The 21465-nt window shown below is 43.6% G+C and overlaps 1 long non-coding RNA gene across 1 annotated transcript in view; it reads left to right on the top strand.

Moving 5' to 3' along the window:
• The first annotated feature begins 573 nt into the window (after positions 1-573).
• LOC132536151 (uncharacterized) overlaps positions 574-21465 on the top strand; it is a 35905-nt gene continuing 15013 nt past the window's right edge. The window contains exons 1-3 of the long non-coding RNA XR_009547821.1: positions 574-619; positions 4590-4653; positions 9024-9161. This is a non-coding gene — a long non-coding RNA (uncharacterized LOC132536151). The remainder of the gene's footprint in view (positions 620-4589; positions 4654-9023; positions 9162-21465) is intronic.

The raw sequence follows: 21465 nt of genomic DNA, 5'->3' as shown, positions 1-21465 counted from the left end.
CAGTCTTGCAAAACATCATTCCTGGGGGCCAAGAGGTAGCACAGCAGGTTAAGCGCACATGGTAAGAAGTGCAAGGACCAGGTTAAGGATCCAGGTTCTAGTTGCAGGCTCCCCATCTGCAGGGGCCACGCTTCACAGGCAGTGAAGCAGGTCTGCAGGTGTCTGTCTTTCTTTCTCTCCCCCTCTGTCTTCCCCTCCTCTCTCGATTTCTCTATGTCCTATCCAACAACAGCAACTATAACAACTACAACAATGGGAAAAATGGCCTCTAGGAACAATGGATTCATAGTGCAGGCACCAAGCCCCAGCAACAGCCCTTGGGGGAAAAATAAAAAGTTCCTCAGCATAAACAAATAACAGTTTCCCTCAGTTAATTGTCATCCTTACAAATGGTGTTTTCACAGGTCCCTGTCCCTTATGATTTACTGAGGTAACCTAGAAAAAATGGTAAATGTAAAAGGATCATTCAGAATCCCCTCAGGTACTGTATCTGGACTCACCATTTCATGGTCTTTTCCCACCCTTAAGGAACCCTTCCATCTGGAGCAGATGACTTCAGAGACCCCAGGGCAGCAGGTCTGCAAGGCCAGGCAGTAGAGAAGGAGCCAGCAGGGGAGAGGTGAGCCACAGCCTTCCCAAAGTGCCTCCTCTGGGATGTCTCCCTTTCTGAAGCAGGATCATGACACAGGACCATTCGCATGTGGGGGGTGCGGGGGTTCAGGGAAGGTTACAGGCAGGGACCCAATTCTCATCCCAAGTCATTTCTAGAAAGGTATTTTATTTTGGGAATTGCTCTAGGTCAGTGTGGCCAACCCTTTTTCTGCCAGGGGTGACATGGATATTTAAGAGATAATTTACAGGCCCTACAATTATCAGCTTGAACATGAGCATTGGATGCTATGTGCTGACTTTGATTCCCAGATGAAATGACTCCCTGGGTCTCGTGTTGTCCACAGGCTAGAGGTGGCTTTTATTCCAGATGCCCAGATCCTGTCCTCCATGGGCTTCTCTGTAGGTGCATTGTTCTGTCATTAGAGCAGGACCTTTAGGGCCTGGGAAGACACCTTCCCCACCCCAGTGTGTGTCCAGTATCCTGGCCACCCTGGGAGCAGATGCACTGCCAGGCCTGTCAATCCATACTTGTAGTGGGGAACTCCCATGCACAGAGAGTATTGGGGGGGGGTGAAATGGACTGAGCACAGCCTGGGCTGAAGTGGCCTTGACTCAGCTAGAATGTGGCTCTGACCTCACTCCACTGACTTACTTCTCACATATTGACTGGATGTTGATTGTCAGGACTATTTGTTTTTAATTCAACAGCTTCATATTCCCCCATGATTCCATGTTATGCTTCTAATATTCCTACTACAGAAAAAAAAAAGATTCGATAAGCTTTTGCATCAGTGGAAGGGCAAAAGGCTCTCTTAGATAAAGCACTACCTTGCTTTTGTATGACAAAGCCTCAAGCCTAGACCGTCCATGTTGAAAAAAGCTTTGGCACCATCTCTCTCTCTGTCTCTCTGTCTGTCTATTTGTCTGTCTCTTCGCCCCTCTGTTTTTCTGTCTCTATCTTGAGAAAAAAGATCTTACACCAAGAATGAAAATCGTATAACATACCTTTTATTAAGATGACTCTTACTTTATTAACATATAGTTCAGCTTTTTGTTCTTGTTGTTGTTGTCAATAACATTCTTACTTCACTGAAACCTGAGGAAACTGTACTTGAATCTTGCCTTAACAGATGATGAAGGATGAAGTTGCATTAAATTAACTTGTTTAATCATCTCCATTTGCCCTGCCCCCGCAAAAATAAAATAGACCATCTATTGTCATCAGTCACAGAAAATCAGAGTCTACACCAGGGCATGTCTATCTGTAATTAACAATACAGCTGAGCCTGACAGTCCTTCTCGGGATGAGACTCCTTTTCTGACTGTCTGTGTTCTGGAGTCACTATTGTAAGATTGCACAAAGGCTCTGTTCCATCAAGGAATAGAGTGTTCTTGCCGAAAGCCTTTGTAAGAGACTATATTTGGGTTCCATTTTAGAAGTCTTGGGTCTCAGGTAGGAAAACCAGGATGCGTGTATCAACTCATCTATAAACAAATATTCCCATGATGATGTAGGAGAATCCCCGGATGTATTAAATAGGAGTTTGCTGTCCCCTCCTGTCTGTCCTACTGAGCCTCAGTAGGAAGTGGACCTGCCCCAGGCCCCATATTTAGCTGTCCTCCATTCTCTCCAAGCCTCTACTGAGCAGACAGGAACCTCCTCCTCTGCTCCTCCCAGAGCTCAGTGTCTTGTTCACAGGTGTCCTTGCTGATGGGCGAGTCCCCTGGTTGGGATTCCATGGCATTACCAGGAACTCCCAGGCCCTGGGAACCCTGTTGGATGAGCAGAACTTCTCCCCTTGTATCAGCAAGAAGCCACCTGACAGCAATCCCTGTTCATGCAGATGCGCGTGGCCCTGGTGATACTGCGGTGCCCGTCCATGCTGGCCCTGGGTGCAGCTCAGTGTCCCCCATCCGTGCGGGTCTGTAGTAGCCTGGGTGCCGCAGTGCACCACAGTACAGCGGGATGGCCCTGCATCGCCCCAGTTACATCTTCATTGCGGTGACTGGCCTCATAATATGTGTCAGTATCCCCTAGAGATGCCCGCTAGCCATATGCTGCTGGGCATTTCAGTGTATCTTTTCCCATTTGTTTTTATTATTATTTTTTTTATATTTTCCCTTTGGTTGCCCTTTTTTATTGTTGTTGTAGTTATTAGTATTGATGTCGTCATTGTTACACAGGACAGAGAGAAATAGAGGAGGGGAACAGACGGGGAAAGACACCTGGAGATCTGCTTCACCGCCTGTGAAGCGACTCCCCTACAGGCAGGGAGCTGGGGGCTCAAACTGGGATCCTTCAGCAGGTCCTTGCATTTTGCGCCTCATTGGTATAGATTGCGCTGCATCCTGCATGAATAAAGAGATACTGCATACAGCTCAACCATGAGTCCCTTGTCATCTGTTACAAATCCACTGCTCCTGGAAGCTGTTTTTCACATTTCATTGCCCTTGTTGTTGTTGTTGTTATTGTTATAGCTGTTGTTGTTGGATAAGACAAGAGAATCTCAAAGAGGACAGGAAGCAGAAAGGGGGAGAGAAAGACACCTGCAGACCTGCTTCACTGTTTGTGAAGTGACCTCCCACATACTCAGGTTGTTGTTTTCGAAGGGCTGGCTTCACGGGCGGGTAACAGATGACAAGGGACTCATGGTTGAGCTGTATGCAGTATCTCTTTATTCATGCAGGATGCAGCGCAATCTATACCAAGCTAAGCTAAACTAACACAACTACCAACTCACAACTCACTAAAACGAACAATGTTGTCTTTATATACTTTCCAAGTAGGGTGTAAACAAGATGTGACATACAGAGGGTGGAGAGAAAAGTGACTGGTGAAAATCAGGGTATGACAAGGAGAGGGGGCGGAGCAGGCAAGAATTCTACCACTGAACCACCAATGCCCTGGAGGGAGGGTGGTGCATGCTAAGAGAGGTTATGTAAATAGAATACAGTGTTATGTAAATAGAATGCAGTGTTAAGCAGGGGGTATTTAAACCAAATGAAACAGAAAAGATTTTTAGAAGTAGAATTAGAAACATACCAACAACAGGTGAGGTTCTGGGGCCTCAAACTGGGATCTTTATGCCAGTCCTTGTGCTTTGAGCCATATGTGTTTTACCTACTGTGTACCACCAGCCCCCAGTATTTGCCTTTAATGACTTTGGTGTACCTTACTAATAATGAGACTATTTCTCATATAGACTCAGATTAATAATTTGATCAGTTTTTTTCAGAAATGCATTTCTTTAGATCATGCTCAGAGCTATATTTATCTTTTAAAATATTTTTTATGAGATGCCTGATTTTATATATATGGAGACAGAGGCAAAGGCAAGGACAGAGAAACAGAGAGACGGCATACCCAGCACCCATCTGGCTGGAATGATTCCCTAAACTCTCTCCCCTCTCTCCAACCAAGGAGATGTCCTCATCCCTACTCCCTGCCTGTCCTGGGACCCTCTGCCTAGTAATTACCACCTCAGGTTTTTGCCTAGTTAACATGAATTCTAGATCATTTGAGACATGGTCTCTACTCTTGAAAGTTGCTCACACTTTCAAGGCATTTACTCCTCGCCCCTACAATAAGGAGCACTTTGACTGCTATGTGGATACAATATATTTCCTTGCAAGAAAATATTTTAAACTATGATCCATATTTAAACTTGATTTGCAAAGAGCTGAATTTGCTAGAATATATATCTCTCATTTACAAGGAAACAGTCACACTGCAAGAAGAAATACAAGTGTTGACATTAGTCTTTTAAACATATATTGTTCTTATGCATTCAGTTAAAGAGTTACTGAAATCAGCAATGTTTACTCTCCAACCATAGTGAAGTCTGTGGAGCTAAAAGAATTTATATTTTTAGTTGATTCATTCTTTGTGAACCTTAGGGAAGCTAAAAACAAGTTTTCTTCAAGTAGATCTTGTGAAAGGTGGGTTGTAACTCCAGTTTTTTTTTTTTTAATTCAAGGTTCCTGCACAGCATTAGATGTGTCTGACTTCTAAGGAAAATGAGACTCCAGACACATTGATGGGTAAGTGTCAAGATATTCTAAGTTAGGATGGTTAGATTTAAAATAGCAGTTCAAAACTCTCTCAATAGCTGCTGTTTAGTATTAAGCTTAATTGTCTTCACACATTTCATCCATCCTGACCAGCCCTTACTGTGGCACAAAAGTCAAACCTGACTTCCTAAAAGTTTTCTTTAATACACTGAAGAATATACCAATTTGTAAATCTTGGGAACAATATAGTTGTTGGGTCTTTCTATTCATTTTGTCATCACAGTGTAATTTGTTTTAGGTAAAATGCTTTATTAAAATAATGAAAATAGAAAACAGGCATTGTACAATGTAAAGGCATCAATACCCCTGTCCCAAATTCACCTGTTCCCAGTGTCTTTTTCATCCCCTTTCCACATTTTCGGCTACATGTTCTCAGAAAAAAAAAAAAAAAAAAAAACCTCAGACCTGCACCTCTGCACCTCTAGCCATGCTTGATGGTTGCTAGCCAGAGAGGTGAAGTCTTCTCTCTATTTTTTTTCACCAAGAAGTGCTGTCTTGAAAAAATGTTTTGAGAGAGAGGCTGGGTGGTGGCACACCCATTTGAGAGCACATGTTACAATGCTAAAGGACTCAGGTTCAAGCCCCTGTTCCCCACCTACAGGGGGAAAGCTTCATGAGTGGCGAAGCTGTGCTGCAGGTATCTTCCTGCATATCACCCCTTTCCCTCTCAATTTTTGGCTGTCTTTATCCCATCAATAAATAAATAAAGATAATAAAAATTTAAAAAACATATATGTTGAGGGGGCTGGCGCTGTACCCTGTTAAGCACACATAGTAGTCAGCACAAGGACCTATGCAAGAATCAAGGTTTATCCCACTCCCCACCTCAGGGGGGTTGCTTCACAATAGTGGAAGCTGGTCTGCAGTTGTGTCCATCTTTCTCCCTCTCTCTCCACTCTCAATTTCTGTATTATCCAATAAAATTAAAAAATAGGCCGCCAGAAATTGTGGATTCTTATTAAGCCCAAGGAATAAATAACCCTGGAGGCAAAAAAAACAAAACAGGAAAAGAAAAAAAATGTTAATCGATTTATTCATTTACTTCACTAATCATGTCTTTCTTTCTTGATGTTTAAAGAAATACAGATTACACTCTCTATTCCTCACAGCTTTTTATTTTCAGTATGGGATTCCGCTAGTCTATTTATTTGTTTATTCCTTTTGGTTGCCCTTGCTAGTATATTTCTTTACAAAAAAGGCCCTTGTATTTCTGAGACTCCTTTCAAATGAGGTCACACCTCTGAGTCTACACAGAAGTATTTCTTGAACCCCGGTTCCATGGCAAATTGTCCTCAGCATTTGAACACCTCTGCACTTGGTGTTTCTCAGACTGAGTTCCCAGCCCTCTTAGTGATGTGCATTTACAGTCCAAGTTAAATTCTCAAGAAGATCAGAGTTGAAAGATACTTTCCTCTCTATACCTCAGAAATGAGCTCCATTTCCCAGACTGCAAGCTAGAGCAATGTCAGAGGACTGTGGGCTGCTTAGTGCAGCATCCTCAGTGCCCATCTGCCAGGAGCCATTTCTCTGCTTAATAGATGATAAGCTTTGAGACAATGGAATCCCTGGAGACAAGTGTTAATTCCCCCATGGGCAGGCCATTTTCCCTCAGGTAAACCATTTATCAGTAATCAAGTGAGTCAACACACAGTTTGGTTTCTGCCATTTGTTGCAAGGAACATTCTGCTTTGAAGTTTGCTCCCCCTCCCCCTCCTCCAGCATTCCCTCTCCTTCCCTAAAGCCTTATAATGCCTGTGAACACAATCAAATTTTGCAGCTTGATCAGAAACCTGTCTTGCTTAGTTGTTCGTGTCTTGTGTCCCTTTAATTGCAGGTTTTTTAGGTTCCTAGCCCCTGTTCACCGCCCTGCTGGTCGGGGCACCCATCCAGAATGACGTTCTGCAACTTTCTTTCCTTCTCCCCCTCCTCCTTTCTCTACTCTTTCTCTTTCTCTCATTAAGAAATGAACCGTCCCACTTACAAAGGAGTCACTTCTAAGGTAGTAAAGCAGGTCTGCAGGTGTCTGTCCTTCTCTCCCCCTCTCTGTCTTCCCCTCCTCTCTCCATTTCTCTATCCTATCCAACAATGACATCAACAATAATAACTACTACAACAATAAAAACAACAAGGGCAAGAAAAAGGAAATAAATAAATAAATAATTTAAAATGTCTTTAAGAAAACATTTTAGGAAAAAAAAAGAAAAAGAAATGTACCACATTTTTAAAACTCAAATCCACACCACAGCAAACTGTCTTTCTCTAATTTGGGAAGGGCAAGGGAAAGCAATCCTAAGCATGAAGTACTAGCCACTGTTTTTATGCACAGTTACTCCCTGTGTCAGCTCTGGCTTTGTACTTGGCTTCTGGGTTTTCAGTCCCCTGTGTTCTCTCTTTGGTGACTTCATGGGCTGGGAGGAGCAGTGGGATGGGAGCATAGAGCAAGGTGCCTGCTGTTCTTTTGTAGCCCTGACAAGGAGAAGGACACTCTAGGACTGGCACAGAGTTCCCACAGCAAAGTTCATTTTATTGTGTAGGTAGCCCCAGGTTCACACCCTAGGTGCACATCAGATCAGCTCAAACAGCACAGAGGGGAGACTCCATGATCAGTGGAGGCTTGCAGTGAGCCTGGATCTCTTATCTCAAAACCTCTGTCTCTCTCTCTCTTTCTCTGCCTCCAGGGCTATTGCTGGGGCTCTGTGCTCTGCACTATGAATCCACTGCTCCTAGAGGCTATTTTCCTCTTTTGTTGCTCTTGTTCTTTATTGTTATTATAATAGTTTTTGTTATTACTATCATTGTTGTTAGACAGGACAGAGAGAAATCTAGTGAGGAGAGGAAGAGAGAGAGGGCAGAGAAAGACATACACCTTCAGACCCGCTTCTCCACTTATGGGCCAGGGGCTCGAACCGGGATCCTTAGGCCAGTCCTAGAGCTTCACACCATGTGCACTTAACCTGCTGCACTAGCGCCCGGCCACCTTGTCTCTTTTTAAAGGATTCAAAAGAAAAGATCTTCTGGAATAGTGGGTCACAAGACATAGCAGTTAAGTAAATAATAAAAGAAAAGAAACATTTAAAGTCTCTTAGACTGACCTCATGTGTCAGTATAGTGAGCAGAGCAATTCCACACAGTGCATTGCAGTTATTTAATCACAGCAGCCATCAGTGTTCCTACCTTCATTTGTTTGACTCCTTAACAGATCTCTGTAAAGGAACAGTTTAGAAGGGCAATGTAAGTTTACAGGCAGTGGCATATCTGGTAGAGCGCACAGATTACAGTGCACAAGCATCCAGGTTCAAGTCCCTAGCCCCCACCTGCAACAGGGAACCTTGATGGACAGTGAAACAGAACTACAGGCTCCAGTCTATCTCTCTACCCCCCTATCTCTCCTCTCAATATCTCTTATCTTTATTCACAAGAAATAATAAATCAAATCTTTTCTAAAGAAGGACACATTTAGTGTCAGAACTGACAATAATCTGCCATAGATATAAACCTCTCAATGGTATTGGGCATGGATGAGCAGGAGTGTTCTCAGGCAGGATCCTATCAGAAGTTACTAATGGGCCCAGGAGAAGAGCCCTCGTACTGCACAGTCACCTGCTTTTCCTGTGCCAGATCCAGGTTCAAGCTTAATCCTCATCACATGATGGAAATAATTGTCAGTGTTGTGTTGCTGCTTTTCTCTCTCTCCCTCTCCCTCTCCCTATCTTTATCTTTCTCCCTCTCTCTCTGCTATCCTGTAACTCAGTGGAGCTGGTTACTGGCACCATGAATTCACTGGTCCTGTCAGTCATTTTCCTTTTTTTTTGTCTATTTTATTGAATAAAGATATATTGGAGGGGAAAAAAGAGAATAGAGAATGATAGACACCTGCAGCGTGTTTCATCTCTAAGCATGTTGGGAACTTGGACTCAAACCCAGATCCTTGCACATGGTCATGTGTGCACTCAGCCTGGTGCCCCACCTCCCAGCCTCTTGTTGTTATTTTTTATCTATCTCCCTCCTCTACTGGAAGAAAGACAAACCCAGTGCAATGTCACCCCAGATATCACGTAATATAAAGTTCCTATTGCACCCTGTACCAAGGGATGTCTGCATTCTAAGCAAGGGAACCTGGGAAGCCTGCTCCCATGGACTCAGCAATTTCTATGCCTGGGCACCTGCTTTCTGTAGGGTTTCCCTGGCTGAGTGCAGTGATCCTCCCACAGACACAGTGGCTCCATCCTGAGGCCCAGTGGGAGGACCTAAGGCACCATGTGGGCACTAGCTTAAGGTGAGTTGGCCTGATTGGTACCATTCTTCAGCCTGAGTCTGCATGTTGACTGTTCTCGCTGTAGGGCATCAACAAGACTGTGGATAGGAAATGAGTGAGCTGCCAACTATTGAGCTGCTGAGCCGGAGACCACAAGACTCCACTTCTGTCCCCATCATCGCAGAGCCCTGCCATCTGGAGCAGACCTCTGAGGAGAACTCAGGTCAGTGTGTCCTCAGGCCCAGACACTGAGTAGGAACCAGCAGGGAGCACCGGTGAACCCCAGCCATTCTGCAAGTGTCCCCTCTGGGCCCATGACTGCCATCCTGATGTGGCTCCTGACATTGAAAGCCACCTGTAGGGGTGAGGGGGTGGTACAGGCAGGGACCAAGACCCACCCACAGTCCAACATGGGGACATTCCTGTTGTGAAATCAGACCCAGCTCACTGCTAGGGAGGGTGTTTATTTTTCAGTGGCTGTAGGTAGATAGTGGCTCCTCCTCTTTGTCTCTGGAGCCTCTCTCACACAGGACTCTGTCTCTGTGCACTGTGTCTCTTACCAGACCAGAGTGCAAGAAAGTGAAATGTATACATATCATAAATCCTCGCATTTCCCCTTGTAAAGGGCCCAGGGATTTGTACTCAGTCTTCATGCTGGGGAACATGTACTCTCTGTTATCCCAGATTCACCCTGGTCCCTTTTGGAATTTCTGAAAGCAGCAAGGTGTTCATCACCTCCTGTTCGTGAAAGGCTCAGGCTGTAGCTAGAGGACCGACAAGTCCAGGCTCCCACAGTGGATTAAGTTCAGACATCACAGAATATTAAGGGAGCCATTGTGTTAAAACCTTGGCTGTTCAATTTCAGTTGAGAAGTCACTATAAACAACCTGTCTGCATTGCCTGTCCTGACCAGTCTGAACACTTGCTAGAGTCTGCTGGTGACTGGTGACTTTGCAACAGTTACTCAACTCACACAAGGTAGCAAAGGGTATTGATGAGGTGCTTTCTGGTCATAAATACATGTGGCAGTATACAAATATATATAGAGAGAGAGAGGAAGAGAGAGAGGGAGAGGGAGAGAGACATGAAGGAGGGAAGAGAAGGAAAGTATAAAAAAAACAAAATAAATGAGAACTAAGGAACAATCTGGCCCATTTGATGTCAAAGAGAGGAATCTGACTGATCCCCACTAAAGAGAGACCAGGTGGCAGTGCTGGCCTTGTGATTGCAGACAGATAGACACTGTGTCACAGAGGGACTGTGGGCCCTTTCCCACATTGGAAGCCCAGAGCGGGCCAGTCAGAGTCAGTGTTACATTAGAAGCATTTGAATGAAATGTTGGTGTCAGGTAAGTTGAGACAGCAATGCCTTCTAGTTGTGGGAAATAAACATCACACACGCACGTGCGCGTGCGTGCGCCCAACTTAGGCACACACAGAAAGGAAATAAGCAGAGGAATTAAAAAACTGCCATGCAAAAGGAGACAAATAGGTCTCCAAAGTGATGAGTGCACAGGTGGGTCCAAATCCGGGAGCAACCCCGAAGGTTAACAGAGGGGAGTGTTTTAAATGCTTGTGGTCCATATACACAAGGGAAGTCTACTCACCCATTGAAGATGGAGAAATCATCCTCTTGCGTCCTGCTGTATGGAACTTCAGGTGGCCATGTGTAGTACCATTTGTTGGAAGGAGAAAGATGAGTATTTGGCAATCTCACTTATAGATGGAACTTAAGAAATAAGGAAGAGGTTCAAGGCCCTGGCTCCCCACCTGCAGGGGAGTCTCTTCACAGTCAGTGAAGCAATTCTGCCAGTGTCTATCTTTCTCTCCCCCTCTCTGTCTTCCCCTCCTCTCTCCATTTCTCTCTGTTGTATCCCACAACAACATCAACATTAACTACAACAATAAAACAAAAAGGGCAACAAAAGGGAATAAACCAATAATTATATTTTTTAAATGCCCTTTCCCTTCATTTAAAAAAAATTAGCAAGAAAAAAGCCAGATACATGGCAGAATTTAGACTGGGCTTGGCCTGTTGCAACAAGACCAGGCCTTGTGCTGTAACAGGAAGAGGAAGAGTGGGTGCTGGAGATACCCACTCTGCCCAAGGGTGGCAGAAAGGCTAAGATGGCTGTGGAGTCAGTGTGCAGGTGACTGTCAGAGACGGGGAGAAATTGTGCCCACTTGATAACTACTATTTTTAAATCATTCTTTCCCAAGTAGAAAAAAAAACTGAAAGGAATTTTGAAGATTAACAATAGGCTGTTTTGAGTTGAGGTAGATTCATAAACCAGTGTTTCAGAAATTGATATCTTCCCTTTTTCAAAATGTGTTGCAACACCTTATCTTCCACCAGAGTCCACTGAACTCCCTGCACCCCATCTGCAGACTCTGGGGACTAAGCACTAAACTCTAGTTTTCCACACAAAGAACTTCTACTGTCCTTAATTTAAACTAGATTTTATGGACAGATGTTACTTTCCTAATTCAGGTGGCTCACTTATGTATTGTTAGGATTAAACTGAAGTTATGTAGAATACAGTTTTTAGATCAGTATATAGTGCATAGTAATAGCCTCTCAGTCGTTTATTTTTATTTCCCCAAATGTATTGTTCTTAATTTTACAAATACCTCATGTGTTTTAGATTTTGCCCATTTGGCTTTGGCTGGAATTCAATTACTCTGCTGGTCCTTGTCTCATCATCTAGTGGGTAACAACCTTTTCCAAAATGGGCCAGGGAGTGAGTTACTGTTGTTTCCTTTCTCTTAAAGTTAATAATACTGGGTGGGGGAGAGAGCATAATGGTTATGCAAACAGAATCTCATGTCTGAGGCTCCTAAGTCCCAGGTTCAATCCCCCATGCCACCATAAGCCAGAACTGAGCAGTGCTTTGGTGTTTCTCTGTGTGTGTGTGTGTGTGTGTGTGTCTCTCTCTGCATTGCTCTCAAAAATAAATAAAATTAATTTAAAAAAAAGATTAGAATACCATTCCAGGCACACATGAGAAAACTCCATTTATTCTGGACTATGAATGCCCTAACACAGTAAGGATTAATACTCTTCTGAAATCGCTTCTAGAAAGGTTTTGCAGTACATCTGGTGTCTCTGCTAGAATTATTTTATCTCCAAGAATTTAAAGTATTAACTTAGTGCTATTAGTCATAGGAAATATTCAAAGGCTGTAGCAATACAAAAAACATCCTTGATTAGGTAGCATCATGAATGAATCTCAGCTTGTAAGGAAGTGTGTATCTGTATATATACACATACACATAGTTGTATGAGAAGTTTTTGCTAAGGAACTCAGTGTTCTAAGAAACATTTAAGATTGTTTTATGTACTGCATAATCCTGAAGTGTGAGGGCTTTATTTACATTTATGGTTTTTCATTCCATCAGTGAATGTCCCTCTCTAGTTAAGTGGAATTGAACTGCATTTATACTTCAAGCATTATTAACCTTGTGGATCTAGGACCTCCTGTATGCTTGATTTCACCACTTCTAGGCTGCTTTTTTCATTCAGACAGAGGGACAAGAGAGGTGAAGAGAGACAGATGGTGTACTGACTACATTCAAACTTCTCCTGGTCCATTCTCTTCCCATGTAGGGCCAGGGCCCAATTCTGGGCAGCCTGCTCTACTTGTTGAACTATGTGTGTTAAAGGGTTCATTTTCCACATTATTTTAAACTGTTTTTCACAGGTAGCATTTGCAAAACAGTGTCTTGGAATGAGGATAGGTTGACTTTAGATGCCAGTTATAGGCATAGCTGCTCTTTACAAATTAGTGAAAATTCAGTTTTCTACATCATGGATATTACTTTTCTTTATTATAAATTCCCTTTTCTTTATTATTCCTCACTCCTTCTCTCTGTCTCTCTGTATTATTTGTTTGTTTGTTTGTTTTACGAGAGCACTGCTCAACTCTGGCTCATTTTATGATGGTATGAGCTGCTGAGCCTGGGACTTTGGAGTGTCAGGTGTGAGAGTATTTTTGCAGAACCAATGTGCTCTCTACACCTGCTGGAACAGTGACTTCTTTGTGTCAAATTCTTCTCAAGAGAACATACCAGAGCATCATTCTGGCACATTCAGTGCTGGAACCAAATTCAGGATCCTCTGCTTGCAGGTCCTGCTTTCTGACTTCTGAGCTCCCTCCTGGGTCACAGTAATTCTGCTTTTAAAAACAACCAGAGCACCTCTGAGCTTTGCTTGTGGTCATGCCAGAGGTTCCACTGGGACTCCAGAGCCTCAGGCATGAAAACCTTTTGTATAACTACTATGATGCCTCCCAGTCGCTGCAGTTGTGTTTGCAAAATGGACTTGTAGCACCAAGGTTTGGTGCAGGGACCTGAAGGAGCAAGGAGCAGCCCTGAGTGCTGCCATGTAGCTGTTGTGAGCTGAAGCTGGGTTTGGAGGTTAGTTTACCATGTCAGGAAAGCTTCAAGGAACTCATTGTGACACCTGTGCTTTTCCTCCCTTTATGATGCTTTCATCAAAGTCTAAGTGTTCTTTAAAGGAGGCTTGGTACTCTTCTCTTTTCAGACCCACTAGAATTCCTTTCGTCATGGTACTCTCAGCATCATGACTGCCATTGGTTTGAAGCTCATCAATAACTCTTTAGAATCACTGCTGCTTGAATGTTGCTAACATTATGCTTGTTTACACTTGAATTGTGGCTTCTGGTGGGCAGAAGATGTGTGCTTTCTTTCCTCTCTCAGAGGAAAAAGTCGTGTCTGATACTACGCAGTTGTAAAATCACTAGTAGCCACAAACAACTTTTCATGCTTCTCTTTTCTGTTTTCATATTAGTATAAGTAGAGATTGCTCTGGCTCTGGGCATGTCTTTTTTCCTTCCCAAGGTATTTTCTGATTGAGTATGATATGTAGTTATTTTCTGTTGTTTTCATTTTTATAACTTACAGGTTTAAATTTATTCTGCTTTGCAATGGCACTTAGTCTTCCTGAGTTAAAACTGCAAAAACTGTTTTAAAAAGACCAGAGGTATAAAGGAGGAAAATGATAGTTATAACTAAATATCTTTTTTAACATTTGTATTAGGGATTTAGTAATGCTTTATAAGATTATAAGATGCACAGCCATGATGTGACACCAAACCTATTGCCAAAGTTCTGTACTGCTGTCCACAAGAGGAACAACCATAGTTTTCACAAAATCTTAGAAGTTAGCTTGGCTGCTGCTGTTTCTTTCACTTTTTTCCAAGTTCATTTGTTTCAGTTTTCTATATTCCTTGTCCAAAAGGACATGGTTCTATCTCTTTTTTTAAATTAGAAAATATTTTCTATTAACTATATACCTGAAATTATTATTATTATTTATTATCACCAAGTTTATCAGTGGTGTGGTAGAATGAGTAATGGTCATTATTTTTCTGTTTTATGGGTTAGAACAGAGAGAAATTAAGAGGTGATTGGGAAGAAAAAAAGGAAGGGGACAGGTGTAGTGGGTTAAGAGCCCATGGTAGGAAGTTCATGGACCAGTTTAGGAATCTACGTTGGTGCCACCCACTCCCAACCTACAGAAGGGTCACTTTACATGGGGATGAAGCAGGTCTGCATGTGTCTGTGTTTCTCTCCCCCTCTCTGTCTTCTCCTCTCAATTTCTCTTTGTCCTGTCCAAAAACAATGACAGAAATAACAATAATATTAACTACAACAAAGATAAACAACAAGGGCAACAAAAGGAAAAAATAGCCTCCAGGAACAGTGGATTTGTAGTACAGGCACTGAGCCCCAGCAATTATCTTGGGGGGGTAATTAAATAAAAAGAGAAAAAAGAGAGAGATGGACTTTTAAACGTACTTCACCACTCATTAAACATTCTTCTTGCTGGTGGGGAGCAGGGGCTCAAACCCAGGTCCCTGTGTATGGTAAGGGCAGTGTCAGCTGTGTGCATCACCAGCCATGCCCCATTCTAACGTAGTTATCTAGTTGTCTGTTTTAGGTTGGTTCCATATTTTGACTTACCAACTATATAGCTATATAAGCATAGCTGTGTGTCTTGAGATTAGCATACAATTTAATATTAGAAATTAAAGTGCATATATATGTTTTTAACAGACTATTTACTTATTATTGGACAGGGCAGAGAGAAATCTAGAGGGGTGGGGGAGATGGAGAAGGCGAGAGACAGAGAGGCACCTGCAGCCCCGCTTCACTGCTCTTGAAGCTTTCCCCACCTCAGGCAGAGACCAGAGGCTTGCACCTGGGTCATTGTGCACTGTAACATATGCGCTCAACCAGGTGTGCCACTGCCTGCACCCTAAAAATATAAATATGTAATTTATATTTTTAATGAGAGAGAAAGAAAAAGAAAAAACAGAGTACTGCTCAGCTCCAGGTTATGGTGGTGCTGATAATTGAACCAGGGACTTCAGAGCCTCAGGCATGAAAGCCTGTGACATGCAGAACCATTATGCTGGCTCCCCAGCAGGGACAGTGAAAGATAAGGAAGTCAGATGAGTGACATGCCTGGAGACAATCTGAGTATTCAAGACTATGGGAAGTTCTTAAAAATTGAGAAAAGTGGGCAGTTTGTGTGTCACCCAGTAGAGCACTTAAGTTGCCATGTTGGTAACTTTGGTTCCAACCCCAGTCTCCACCCGCGAGGCGGGGAGGGGGGAAAGTTTTAGAAATAGTAGAACAGTTCTGCACCTCGGTTCTTCATCTTTGTCTCTACATACATTCAAAATGAATAAATAAAGTAAAGACAGCTGATTATGATGTTAGAGTCTGTAGCTAATAAAAAAATGACATAAATGATATATAAATTATATATGAATAAAATAAATAAAATTAAATGAAGACAGCTGATAATGATGATAGAGTCCTATAGCTAATGAGCAGAAGCCATAGCATTAACAACAACAATGAAACATCAAGAAGAATATGACACATTGGCCTCTAGAGGATTTCAAATATTATGAATAGGGTACAGAAAAAGTACAGGTAGTCAATAAATACATAAAAATATTACACTTTTTCATTTACTATCTAGGAGGTGCAAAAGAAACTCTAATGTTGATTGTATTTATAAGTAGCATAAAAATGTGCGTCACTATTGAAAAATATTAAAAAAAAAAACTCCCATGCTCAGTGATTTGGGACTGAAATAATTGTTTCCATCTTTTTTTAAAGAAGATTTTTTAAGGTGCATTTAAAAAAATTTTATTTATTTTCCCTTTTGTTGCCTTTGTTGTGTTTATTTTTGTAGTTATTGTTGTTGTTGTCCTTGTTAGATAGGTTAGAGAGAAATGGACAGAGAAGGGGAAGACAGAGAGGGGGACAGAAAGACACCTGCAGACTTGCTTCACCGCCTGTGAAGTGATTCCCCTGCAGGTGGGGAGCTGGGGTCTAGAACCCAGATCATTACGCCACTCCTTGCATTTCAGCCACATGCCCTTAACCCACTGCTCTACTACCCATCTCCCTGTTTCTATCTTTTTTATTGCCTTTCTGAGCTTTTTAACTTTTTATTTATTTATTCTTTTGTGCCCATGTTTAGTTGTAGTTGGTATTCTTGTTGATGTTGGATAGGACAGAGAGAAATGGAGAGAAGAGGGGAAGACAGAGATGAGGAGGGAGAGATAGACATCTGCAGACCTGCTTCACCACTTGTGAATAGACTCCACTGCACGTGGGGAGCTGGGATCCTTACACTCGTCCTTCTGCTTTGTGCCACCTGTGCTTTACCCACTGTGCTACCGCCCGACTCCCGACCTTAAACTTGTATAATTTTCAGGTGTGGTAGTAGTGTACACAGGTTTTCATTTTTTAACTATGATAAAAGCATATTCTGACATTTTAGAAATTTTGTACTTTTTATTTTGGAAAATGTGCACTTGCTTGCTTAAAAATGTCACTTCTCTTTGAAAGACCATTCATTGAATGTTATATTTTCTGAAGTTCTTAGTAGACAGTGTAGCACTAAATCATCCTAAAAAGAGAAAGGGCAGTCAGGTTGAACAGTGACCTTCATTTCCCCAGGAGGCCAGTTTTGACCTGTGACCTTCTGACGTGCACATGTTGCACAGATACCAGTGTCAGCATAATGAGTGGCTATTCCATGACCATTTGTCCCCACACTTGGCATCTGTCTGGGAAGTGCTGGGCTAAGGAGTAAAAGGCTAGTAGCTGAGGTCCTATGGTAGTAGAGGTGTCACCTTGAATTTTGCAGTGAAATGTGCTGATCACAGTAATAGCCATCCAGAAATCGGAAATGCGCCATCTTTAGTCTCTGCTACTGTCTCCTCCTGGGCTGACAGCAGACTCAGCCATGTCCTTGCTCTGGCCCATGGAACATGGACAAATGGGAAGGAGGTAGAGACCTCAGTGGCTGTCTGGCTGTGGGAACTCTTCTTCCAGCATTGAAGAAGCTCAGTGCCACCCTGTAGAGGCTTGGGGAACAGGCAACACACAGAAAGTAGATCCAGTTGAGCTGTTAGCTGCCTGCAGACACATGGGACCTTAGCTAATGTAGAGCTGCCCAGAGGAGGCCACCAAGGTTTCATCTGAGCCCTGAGCAAAGAGAGGGGTCATATAAGGCACAGAGTCAGGGATTGATATTTATTATAGCAATACAATCAACAAGAAGATACATTAAAAGATTCTATAACTACATACATACAGTGAAAGGAATAAGAGAGAGATTTCTGTGAAAAGACTCTCAAACTAGGATGTAAGAAGGCATCAGGGAAGATGACTCAAATGAAATGAGCTGGATGTGGAATGTTGACATTTTTCATATTGACCCCACTAGACAAAAAGTTTAAAAGAACTGCCTAGTCAGAGGGCTTCATGTCTTCCACCAGGAAGTTTACACATAGATGCCAGGACTGAGAACTAAGTCAAAATCCTGCAAAGGATTAGGAAAATAATTGTTGTCAGTTGGATATCATAAACTGACAGGGAAAAGAAAGGGTCAGTTCTTCAAAGGGGAAGGCTGGCTGTAGGCATTCCAGCAGACACCCAGGTGGCCTCACTGATTGCAGACTTCCCAGGGGAGCCCCCAGCAAGGTGCTGAGAGGAGCCCTGAGCCCTTATCAGCTGAGCAGGGTGTAGACAGGGGGCTGTCTGGATCCTGCTCAGAGAGGCCTGAGATGGTCCATCAGTGAGCCTTTCTGTAGGGGTCACTCTCCTGGCTTGGAATTAGGAGGCTGTCTTCTTTTCATGCCTGAAATGAAACACAGAGAACTGTTTTAGTCAAATCAGAATCTCATATACTAGCTACCTCTTGATTCCTGAAGAAGTAAGCCAAAGAGTGAATTTCTCCAAGGAGATAAATACATGAAGGGTCTAAGTGGTGCCCACCTGGTGAGCACACATGCCACAGTGAGCAAGGACATGGGTTCTCGCCCCAGTTCCCACCTTCAAGGGGGAGGCTTCAGGAGCTGAAAAGCAGAGCTGTAGGTGTCTCTCCCCCTCTGTCTCTCCCTCCTGTCTTAATTTCTGTGTCTAGCAATTAGGTAAATTGAATTATTATGAAAAGAATTAAATATATTAAAGCCTAGTCAGCATATAGTAGAAACCTTTCCTCTCTATACAGCAAAAATCTGCAGTCTCCACCCAGACTGTGCTGCCACCAGGAGAATGAGTAAAGTCCTGCCATTGTTGGGATGTGATTCTCTTCTCCTGTTTTAATCAGCCAGAACACCTTGTGTCTCACACAGACTAGTTGCTCGAATTAATCTCACATGGCCTAGGTTCATCCAGACTCATGGTGTAGATGAGGTGTGTCCAGGAGCCTGGTCACCTTTTAACCACTGGCATCAGTCAGGAAGGAGGCACCTACATCTAGCAGGAAGGGGACCAGGATGGAGGGCCTCACTTCTCCGTGTCTTCCTTGTTAAGCTCTTTGTGGTTGCCAGTACAAAGCACGGACATGATGCAGGAGAACTGAGTGCTGGTGGCCTTCTCTTTCTGTTGGAGCAGTGGCACAGTCCATGATGTCCTCCACTGCCAGGTTCACAGGGATGATGGGGTGGCTCAGGGCATAGTTGTAGAGTGACAGCTTGTGGGTGGCCCTGTCCCCACAACCCATCAAGTATTCAATTATGAGCTCAGAGGCAGTGAGGTCCAGCAAAGGTGGCCATGAGGGGCCCCCGTGCAGATAATTGAACACGGAGCTCTGCCTGATGCTTTCCACATCATGGAGGGTGGAGACAGTGTCATCCCTCTGGTCCACAGCCACCAAGATGCTCTTGTGGTGGCATCTGTCAACAGAGATGCCCAGGGTCCTGGTAGAGTCACCCCCAGTGCAGAGACCTGTGAACATAGTAGTGGGATTAGCAATGGACAAAGGAGGGGCCCTAGGGAGCTGAGTCAGTGAGAGGATGAAGGACATAGAGAACCAAGGGGCAGAGGGTCTACTTCCTAACTGAAACCTTTGTAGAGGGACGGATGAAGAAAGCAAATCGAGTCTTTAGTGTAGGAGATGATTCCTGCATATCAGCAGGAAAATCTTTGAGGATTTGAGAAAGGAGACCTGGACTCCCTACTTTTTATTGATTTGAAGGTGTGTTAACTGGCCTTGTCTTTTTTTTTTTTTTTTTTTTTTTTGAGAAATAAGATGTTTCTAGAAACTTGGAAGTAGAATTTATGCTAGGTCACTATTCTGATGTATATTCTGGTCCCATTTCCCCCGTTAGGCTGGTTTTCAGTGTCATGAGCTTGTTTTCAGGAGGGGAGAAATTTCCAGAGAGGTGGCACTTGCAGCAAAGTGTTCAATTTCCCTCTCCTTTGCTGGTCCTGACCTGGGATCTGGGCTTGAGGAGGAACTAACCTGGGGTGTCTTCAAATAGCTGCTCCAACAGGAAGGACTCCTGGCAGCTGGAATCCAAGCCAGAGACTTCCTGTTCCTTTGACTGGTCCTCAGTTACAGGCAGTGGAGCCATTCCATTGTCATGGTGGTATTCACCATCTGTATGGAGAGAAATCCAAGCATATGTTTAGGCTGAGGTGGTTGGGATGAGCCCATCATGACCACAGGATTTAGCTAGAGTATGGCAAGGAAGCAGTGTCTTCCGGGGAGACGTGCATGGCTTTCTCTGGGGCTACTGGGTCCTTGCCAATCCTGCCCCCCACTCCCTCCTTGAGATTGATTTTCAGTGTCATGAGCTTGTTTCATGAAGGAGATATGACATGGCAGGAGGCATATGCAGGAACCCAGCAGGTCCCCTCTCCCCTGCTGGTCTCCACATTCGAGGCTGCAGGAGTCATGTGCTTCTAATGGAAGCCCCTCCGTGGCTGGCATTTGGCCCACTTCGTGTTCATTCAGATGTTTGCCACCTACATGGAGAGAAACTGAATCTAGGTCCAGGATGACCATGAAGAGATTCACCTCACTGTAGAAGATGACAGAAGGGCCTTCTTTGGACCATCTGTGCAAAGAAGGCTGTGTTTCTGTGTCCATGAGTCTGACAGGAGACCCTGCCCTAGCATGTGCCCAAGAGAAGAGTTGACAAAGTAAAGAGGAAGATTCTCTTATACATTCCTATGCCTAGAATGCAATGAATTCCTCATGAGGAAGACCTCTATAGAGCAGCCCTGTCTGCCACAGAGAAGTAAAGAAGCAAGGGCTGTCATTAGAGCCTGTTACAGAGCAGTGAGTTGGTCAGTGTCTGCTGAATGCATGGAGGCCTATTGCCTGCACTTTTCCCTGTCAGAAGGTATTGAAGCTAAGCTGGAAACCATTTTCCCTGAGCCTTTGCAGTTAATGTCTCACTCCAGTCAGCCTCTTTGTAGATTGCCCTGACACTCACCTGCAGGTGGCTCTGTGGTTTCTTCCATCCTGGAACTCACAGACCCCTGATCAGGTTCCTCAAACTCCTGGGAGAGAAAGAAGTCAGGGTCACAATAAGCCTATGGAGTGAGCAGTGGAACAACATATTTCCCAGCAGCTCTGTTTCCCTAGAGAGAGATAGAGCCCTGTGTCCAGTAACAAAGCTACTTGACCCCTGGGAGTGACTGTGGTTTTGTGTTGGTATGCATGAGACCCCTTCTGATTCATTTGGCTTAAATCCCCCCTGCTTAACACTATTCTATTTACATAACCACTTCATTCTATTTACATAACTGCTGTTAACAAGCACCTCCCTCCAGGGCATTGGTTCAATCCCCACTGTTTCATGATAGGTTTTTGCTCCACCCCCCTCCTTGTCACACCCTGATCCCCTCTTTGTCACACTCTGATTTTCACCAGTCACTTTTCTCTCCCCCCTCTTTATGTCACATCCTGTTTCCACCCTACTTGGCAAGTATATATAAAGACAGCATTGTGAGTTTTAGAGTACTGTACTTTGAGTTTAACTTAGCTCGTCTTAGATTGTGCTGCGTCCTGCATGAATAAAGAGATACTGCCTACAACCCAGCCACGAGTCCCAGGTCGTCTGTTACCGGCCCGTGAAGCCAGCCCGGCGAAAACAACATAACCCGTCAAAAACAACAGTTTTGAGTCAACACTGTAGATTTTAGTGAATCCTTGGATTTTCAGTGCATGTTTAGAAGTGTGTT

Source organism: Erinaceus europaeus (genome assembly GCF_950295315.1).
Source record: "Erinaceus europaeus chromosome 6 unlocalized genomic scaffold, mEriEur2.1 SUPER_6_unloc_21, whole genome shotgun sequence".
Classification (NCBI taxonomy): domain Eukaryota; kingdom Metazoa; phylum Chordata; class Mammalia; order Eulipotyphla; family Erinaceidae; genus Erinaceus; species Erinaceus europaeus.
The sequence above is the reverse complement of the archived record's forward strand: the minus strand, read 5'-3'. Positions and strand labels throughout refer to the sequence as shown.